The following is an 8767-nucleotide window of genomic DNA, read 5'->3' as shown; positions in this document are numbered from 1 at the left end:
AAAAAAAAAAAAAAAAAAAAAAAAAAAAAAAAAAGAAAGAAATACAGGAGAATAAAAGATTGACCAGAAAAAAAACCTAATGTTGACCTATTGTGGCCTTTCAATATTTGAAAAGTTTTTTGTTTGTTTCTTTTTTTGGTATTATTATTTGTTTTGGATTTGGGGTTTTGGTTTTTTGTTTTGTATTATAATTTAAGGCAAGCTACAGCTGTACAGTCAGGCACGTGGGTGCAGCTCTGTAGTCCCCCTGGTGAATGAGGGCGGAAAATCACAAATTTGGTCCTGGGCAATGTAACACACTGTCTCGGATGCAGGTAGGTAGTCTCTGGGGAAGGAGAAAAGGAAAAGAAAAGGAGGGAAGGAAGGAAGGAGAAGAGAAAAGGAAGGAGAGAGAAAAGAGATAAAGAAAGAAAAAGAAGAAGAAGAAGAAGAAAACAAAGAGAAAAGGGAGGAAGAAAGGGAAAGGACAAAGTAAAAAAATTACCAACTTCGGTGCTTTGCCCTAAGACTGGATTTGGTCTTTCCAAGAAGTCTTGCTCTTTTGGTCCGTCTGTAGCCACGCCCACAATGCATGGCCACACCCACAGCGCCTGGTCTGGCTCCAGTACCGGCCACGCCCTCAGCTCCTGGCCACGCCCACAGCACTGGCCAGGGCCAGGGCACGAGGCCTAGGTCCGCGCTCCAATTCTGCCTACAGGTTGACAGTTGCTGGTCTTCGATGTGAAGTCCAGATTTGCGTTTGCGACTGGGAGTCACTGTAAGTAGCACGTCTGGCCCTCTGCTCTTCCTGAGCAGCCAGGAAAGAGGAGGCTGCAGCAGGATTATGAGTCGCAGTTGAACCTGAGGCGCTTGATGCCATTCGCTCTGTGGAGTGTGGCTGCCTTCCTTGGCCACTGCCCGGCAGGGATCGGACGGTGCCCGTCCCACGGCCTGCGCTGCCGGGAGCGCTTGTCTGTGCTCGTTGCTTCCCGGGTGTTTTAACCTTCTTTCTAGCTGCCTTTGGCCGAGGAGAGTAGTCTACTTGTTCCCTCTCAATCCCGACCTCCACCACCAGGGTTTTACTTAACCAGCTAGGTAAGTGGCCGCGAAAGGGCTTGAAGGGAAAGTCTGCTTCAGTTATGGACGCGCTAAGGTTGAGACCGTGTGCGAAATCCAGGTGGGCTGTTGGATATGTGAATGTGGCAGTCAAAGAGCGCTGGACGGGAAGCAAAGCAGTACTCATCGACCTCTTAGGACTGAAATTTTATGGGAACCTGGCTACCGCGGCAATTGCAAGCGCGTAGACTCAGAGCAAAGGATCTGTAGGTGTAGGGAAAATTCTGGCTCGGAAGCTGTCTTTTATTCCCATTAGTTAACCTCCTCCCGGTCATACAGCCCTTGTTCACACCTGCCACTGGACACGCTGATATGTGTGTTAGTATGTTAGTTTCGTTTCTACCATTTGGATTGTGATCATTTTCTTTTGATCATTGGTTTTTCTGGCTTTGCGGGGAGGAGGTCCGGGGAATCGAACCCAGTTCCTAGTGCATGGTGGGTAAGCGCTCCGCCAGATAGCCCTTGGGGCTCTTTCTCATTGGCTTCTGGTTAAGTTGCACTGTTGTCAGAAAATATTTTCTTAAAATACCAGTTCTTTAAAGTTCATTTAAGCCAAATGCATGGCTCAGGATATGAGCACCTTTATTTTTTGTTCTCCGGTATTGGGGGCTGAACTGCAGCCTTGTGCGTGCTAGGCAACCCCTGCTGCTGAGCGGCATCTCTGCCCCCATCATCACCTTTAGTATATTGTCCTAAAGAGTGTATTTTCTCAAGTTGAGCACACTGTTCTATAAATGTTAATTAAGACTACTTCGTTGTTTTCTTCTACTTTTATTTGTATTTATTTTACGCTTAATTTCTTCCCGTGCCATAGTTCTTGTTTCTTCATTTCCTCCTGGGATATTGTTTTCTTCTGTGCAACTTCCTCCTCTGGTTTAGGAACGATTTGTTCCTTTCAGTAAGGATCATCTCAGTGTGGCAGGGGGAGCTCATGGACGGGTGGATCGGGCCATGAGCTCTGTACCAACAATGGCACATCTTGGGTGCTTTGTTCGTCTGGATATGTTCAATGACCAGAGAATCTACATCTAAATCTTTAAGTTCAAAATTACTCTCTGCATTTTTAAGCATGTACAGCAAAAATGCAGCACTCTGGGCTGAGGAGATAGCTCAGTGGTCTAAGCGCCTGCCTGGCAAGCACAACGAACCAGGTTCCACCCCGGTACTGCATGCCATGCTGGCCCTGTGCCTTGCTGGCCACTGAAACCAGGCGAGGTGGAGCACGCCTATAATCCCAGCGCTGGGGAGGCTGAGACAGGAGAATCACTATGGGTCCAAGCTGCATAGTGAGACACCTGTTCAAAATAAATAAATAAATATTTTTTTAAAAAAATCAGCACTCTTTCTGGGCCACCGGCCCTGTGTCCAGCCCCGCTCTTTGGCCTGGGGACACCTACCAACTCTGCCATTGTAATGCTGGAATGGCACACACTGCTTCTTTAATGTGACATCTTTCTGATGCTTGGTGGCCTTTCAGCCATGCATACCCTTGATGGCCTGGGCAGTTGTTTCATTCATGCTCTTAAAGTGAGTGTGAAGATTTGAGCCTCTTGACTTGCATGATTTTTGTGGGGTTTTCTGGGTCAAGAGAGTACTGAACCATTTTCACAGGTCACCTCAGGCTGCTCACAGAAGAGCTGTTAATGCTAAAGTCATCTCCTTACAGCTTTTTTTGGTCCATTTACTGTGTCCTTTCTTGGGGAGATGTGCTCCACTATGATTGTGGATTTATTTCTCTTTTACAGACTGTGATTGAATACTTACAAAAAAATGTGTCATTTTCCCATTCTGAGAAGATGACCTTCTTTATCTCCAGTAATGCTTTCTGCCTCAAGGTTCACTGCTTCTGGGGGCTGCCTGGTAAGGCAGGTTGTATCCTCTGGCCCAGCTCTCCTCCTCCTTTCAGTTCCACCCTTTGTATGGGTTCCTCTTGCAATGGCACTTGATCCTAGAGAGTCCCAGCTCTCCCAGCTCTGATTTTTACTTTGGGCTCAACAAGTGACAGGCATTCCTTGAAGCAGGGTTTGAAATGGGCTTGTGCATTGCAGTTTGCTTTTCTGGACAACTTCCATCACAGAAGAACACACTTAGTTGGTCAGGGACGCATATCGCAATCAGTTTCCCAGTCGTAGTCGCCGAGGCCTGCACCAGGCCTGCGGAACAGCCGGCATGCTGCACTCACGTGTGAGCAGTAAGCTCCTGCATGGTGCGGCCCTTGAGGCTTTGTTCGTGGTGGGTAAGTGGCATTACCCTGGCAATAAACACTGAATTCTTACTCAAGAAATATCTTTTAATCCTGTGCTCTTGATGACACTAGGAATGAAAATGAAGGCCTCACGCCTGCTGGGGCGTTTATCTCTGAGCCACATTCCTGGCCCCCTTTTTCTCTTCTTTTACAGTGTTTTCAAGCTCAATACACCAAACACTTATAAGAGTGTATGGTTGAGCAGTTGAGTCTTGCTATTTTAATAAAGTTAGACAATTCTTTTGCTTGTTTCTAAATTTGGGCATTTAGTCTGTTTACATTTAAAGCAATTACTGATGTTCTAATAGGCTTAAATTTAACCATTTCTTAAATTTGGCTTTCTCTGTTTTTCTGGTGTATATACCATTTTCACATTTATTTTGCTTTCCTTAGGGTTATTCTACTTTCTATAGCTTTTTTTCCTGATTTTATAAGAAAATTTATTTGGAAACAGTGCTTGTGAGCCTGCAGAAGCAGTACCCACTTGGGGTGCAGGCAACAAGATTACAGGGCCCTACTTCCTGGGCACTCCCTGGTGCCAGGATGGGGGCCTCCTGCTGCTCCCTGCTCAAGCTCTCTCCTGTCTCTGGAGCAACACCCCTCTTGTGGCTCCCCCTTTTTCCCTCTGCCTTGGGCGAATCCTCTCCTCCATCTCAGCTCATCTTCATTCTGTCTAGGAAACCTGTCCACCTCAGAGTGACCACTGCACTTTCTGCCATCATCTGAGTAGCATTCTGGCATTTCAAGTCCTTGTATTCTTCTGTCCATGTCCTTTTGCTCTTTGTCATTGTCATCCTGTGTCTTTTCGCTGCGTGCCCCGGCAGGCTGTCTGAGGACCTGGCTGTCACAAAGGTGCAGGGACCACAAATTTCCTGTTTTCCATCTTTACTGCCGACTTTCTTGCTTTTTTTGTTTGTTTTTCTGTGTTTGGTTCCTCTTCCTTTTCTGGTTTCTTAAGAATCTTAGTCCTGATTTCTGTTTCAATAGTTGTCTTTTGTTTATTTGCCTCTTTCTGCTAACATTTTTCTTTTTCTCTTCTTTTTCTTTTTTCCTCCTCTCTCAAGCTTTTCTTTTCAAACTCACTCCTCCTTCGTTCTTTTCACTTCTCCTCTCGAATTCCCTGCTTTTCTAATTTTCTGTTTTTAATATAGCCCAAAAGAGGTGTAGTTTTTCTAGAAATGAGTCAGTTCCAGAAGAACAGTTCATAATCTGGATTCATGTGCAAGTTGACAAAGTGAGTCTTAAACAGTACACAAAGGGGTGCAGAAGACTCAGGTGCTCTGCATCAACAAAGGCTCCCCACTCTGTCCCCCTACTCTGTCGAAACAGAGAAATCCTCCTGCCAGGCCTGGAACGACAAGTTCTCTTGTCTTTGCCTCTATCTCTATCAGAAGAGTTTCAGGATTCGCGCTGGTTCTCTCTTCTTCCACTTCGTAAGTTTCTAAAAACTGCGTATACTCTGGATCATCTTCAGTGCTGCTCCCTGTCTTGGGGTCTCTCTTCTTCAGCTTCTTCTTGACTATCTTGTGGAACAGGGCAAATGCTACCACTGCAGGATACTCCAGGCCTTTACTGCCCAGGAAGACATATCCACCACAAGGATCTCTGAACAGCAGGATGTCATCAGGATTTCTAACATTAATGTGTGCTCTTGAGTAGAAATGAGGATAAAGGCTGAGATCTGCTCTAGTGACCTCGAAGGTGTCGTGTGCCAGCAGTGGGCGCCACTGCCCCTCTAGCTGCTCCTTTGTGAGGCTGGGGGGCAGCTGTTGCAGGACCACCTGGAGCAATGTAGGCTAGTCACCCAACCCACCTCTGCCCAGGTGCAGTCACCGCATGCAGAGGCCCCACCTCACACACTGCTGCACTCCGGGCCTTGCCCAGCTCCCCCGGTGCCCCTTCTATAGCTTTTTGAGGCATAATTTGAAACAATAAACATCACATAGTTAAAAAGTACCATTAAGATTAATCTGGAAGGGGGCTGGGGAGATGGCTCAGTAGGATAAGCGCTTGACTGGCAAACGCAAGGATCTGAGTTCAATCCCCGGTTCCGCAAAAAAAAAAAAAAAAAAGATTAATCTGGAAGGGCGGGGGAGATAGCTCAGTAGAATAAGTGCTTGCCTGGCAAGTTCAAGGTCATGAGTTCAATCCCCAGTACCAAAAAAAAAAAAAAAAAAAAGAAAAGAAAAAAAATTAATCTGGAATAGGGGATTAATTTGGACTCTTTTTTGGTACCAAGGATTGAACTCAGGACCTTGTGCTTGCCAGGCAGGAAATGAAGCCACTGAGCCATCTTCCTGGGCAAGGGGATGAATTGGAAGGGAAAGTCTTCATGCAGAAAGAAGCTTTTGAAATACTTGGGGGACTTGAACTGGGGAAGGAAACTGGAAGTGAAATTATGAGACGAGATCATCTCCAAGGGCTCTACTGGACCTGTTGATCTTTTGTTTCAAGCTTTAAGAGGAAAAGCTGAGTAAGCCGGACATTGGCTGTGTTAGGGTGAGTTATAGACACCCCAAAGGCGACCACATCCTCATCTTCAGAATCTGTGAATCCCAGCCTCATCCTGTCATGATGAAAAGTATTTTGCAAATGTGATTAAGGCAATGATTTTGAGATGGAGAGGTTATATTGTTCGGGTTGATCCAGTGCAATAAGGGGGGTCTTTAAAAGAGAAGAGGGGTTCAGAATCAGAGCAGGAGATTTGGTGATAGAAACAAAAGCCAAGAGAGAAGCACAGACATACACACTCAGAAAGACAGACAGACACAAACAGGCAGACAGAGAAGGGAAGATGCTACAGAGCTGATTTTGTAAAGGAAGGGGTCAGCATTCAGGGGATGCAGGTGATCTTAGGGAGCCGGAGTAGGCAAGGTAATGGATTGTCCCTTGGGGCCTTCAAAGCAGCCCTTCCACTACCAGTGAAACTCACTTTGAAGTTCTGATCTCCAGTACTATAAATTACCGTAAACTTTTTTCTAGGCCACTAAGTTAGTGGGCAATTTGTAACTGCAGCAAGAGGAAACTAATACAGAGTTTTCAAAATCCTTGTGTTTATGAGAACATATTAATTCTTTAATTTGACATTTATTGAGTGCCTATTCTGTGCCAGTGTTCCATGCTTAGGGCATATCAGAAAAGATAAAAAGGCCCCCTCTCCCATGCAACATACTCAGAAAGACTTGAAGTGAAACAATAAACAGTAAATATACAAATGAGCAAATTACATAGTTGTAGGGAACACAAAAGCCCAAGATGGCCTCAATGACTGAACGGGCCATGAAGAGGGGTCTCCAGTAGGCAGTGGGCCAGCAAGACACCAGCACAGGTGCATGTGTCATTCTCCTCCTGTAAATAACTTATGTAACCCTTGACTCCATATAAGGCCTGGTACTGGTGGACAGTGGCTATGTGTACAGTGGCACATATGTAAATATCGTATAGTCTCCCTTGTATAAGAACTCAAAAGAAGAAATACGAATAGAAATATATAATACAAATAAAAGGGAAGCAGGATCTCAAGGACAAACTAAAGACAGGGAAAGGAGAAGAGCTAGGAAACATGACAATGTCAAGCCATACAGTTATATGTAGAAGATGGGCAAGGCAATGATCTTGAGAATCTTCAGAAGATTTTTGAATCTAGCAGTAAATTGGAAAGATTCTCACCCTGACTAACTATATATACTGATACCTGTGAACTAAGCTACTGCACTGCAGATGGTAATTTGTAATAGTAGTTTCATGCTTGGAGTGCCTGTCATTCTGGTCTCCTGAATATGGGCTGCTTGTCATGACATGACAGTTTCTGCTATGATGTCTCTCAGGTAGATGGTTGTTCAAGAAGTAGGGGGTGGTGAATGAAAGCAACAGACAGGAAAAGGAATAATGTGGGACTGTCTTGCTTCAAGGTTGTATATGGTGAGATTTTTGGACTTATGTGTAAACATAAGAAGTATATAATTCTTTATGCCTATTTTTAAAATATATTCTAAATTTTAAATGTTTTTTATCATATTCTGTAGGGACTTAAAGTTCAACATATCAATACTCGATGAAAAATACCTGTTCCGTATTATGCTGAAGATGTTTGATAAGCAGACTGATAGTGAGGTTAAGCTTAACAGCCTAAGTTGTATGGTAATAACAATAAGCTTGTCTTCTGGATGGTTAACAACCTAAGTTAGCAGACCAAAATTAGAGAAAAGGGAGGGTCGCAAGGAAAGCCAACATTTTAGCCCTAGCCTTCCAAGGTCAATTAAGACTCAGGACATATGAGAACTTGTACTGTAATGTCATGTAACTCAGTAGTGTCCCAAATTTTCTGATCAAGGAGATTATGGGGCCAAAGGGGAAAGTGATTGATGATGTAGAGTGTGCCTAAGGAGAGTCACATGGAGAGAAAACATTCTCTCAGGCTTTCACAGAGAGCACATTGGTCAAGCAATGGCTGTGACTCATCCACATGGCTGACACTGACAAAGGTTCTACAGCCTGAGGTACAGGATCTCAGGATAAATCCTGAGGGGATTTCACTGACCTTATCAGACCCAAAAGCTACAACTCTTGTTGCATAGGTCCTGCTTTACCTTGGTCTTAACCATCCAGCAAAAAAGTATAAAAACGAAATATAAGAAGTAAAGCCATGCTATTATGTTGAGCTGTAGGGGACTCAGGCCAACAATTTCTGACATTGCCAGTGAAGCAGAAGACCCAATGCTATTATGGGCTACTGGACTCTTTTAGAATATTTTGCTGAGTTTACACACCTATACTATTCAAATAACGGAACTTAACAAAAAAAGGGGATACAGATGAATGTCCATGTTGTAACTGTGTATTCAAAGTGGTTAGGATAGATATATAGTTACATTCTCTTAATGAATAGAGGGATTTGTTCTAATGGTGTTTGTACATACTATGTCATGTCTGCATCTTGTACAGCAATTAACCACTAAGAAGAATGTATGCAATGTGTGAATTATTGAAACTGTCCTACCAATTTGATCTGAAATTGTCACATTACTATTTGTTTATCAATAAGATTATGGGAAAAAATAACTATATATCTTATATACTGTATCTTGTTAGGTTTTGTTTTCTGATCCACTCTGCTAGTCTATTTCTTTTAATTAGTTAACTGAGGTCATTTACATTTATGGGCATTCTTGGTATGTGTTGGCTTATCTTTGTTACATTATTCTCCTGCTTTTGATTCCCTACTTTTTCTTTCTCTTTAATTGCTTGCCCTGCTGGTGGTTGGAATTGTGGATTTAAAAAAAAATCTTTCTAGAATATCTTTCAGTACTTTTCATAGGGTTGGTTTGGTGGTCATGAATTTCTTCGGTTGTTCTTTGTCATGGAAGTATCTTATTTCTCCATTAATTTTTAAAGATAGTTTTGCAGGTATATCTATATCAACCTTTG

At 43.5% G+C, this 8767-nt stretch overlaps 1 pseudogene; it reads right to left on the bottom strand.

Annotated features, from left to right (window-relative positions):
• Positions 1–3844: 3844 nt before the first annotated feature.
• LOC101568266 lies at positions 3845–5905 on the bottom strand (annotated as a pseudogene).
• Positions 5906–8767: the final 2862 nt, after the last annotated feature.

This window comes from Octodon degus, unplaced genomic scaffold (genome assembly GCF_000260255.1).
Source record: "Octodon degus isolate 3935 unplaced genomic scaffold, OctDeg1.0 scaffold00049, whole genome shotgun sequence".
Classification (NCBI taxonomy): Eukaryota; Metazoa; Chordata; class Mammalia; order Rodentia; family Octodontidae; genus Octodon; species Octodon degus.
The sequence above is the reverse complement of the archived record's forward strand: the minus strand, read 5'-3'. Positions and strand labels throughout refer to the sequence as shown.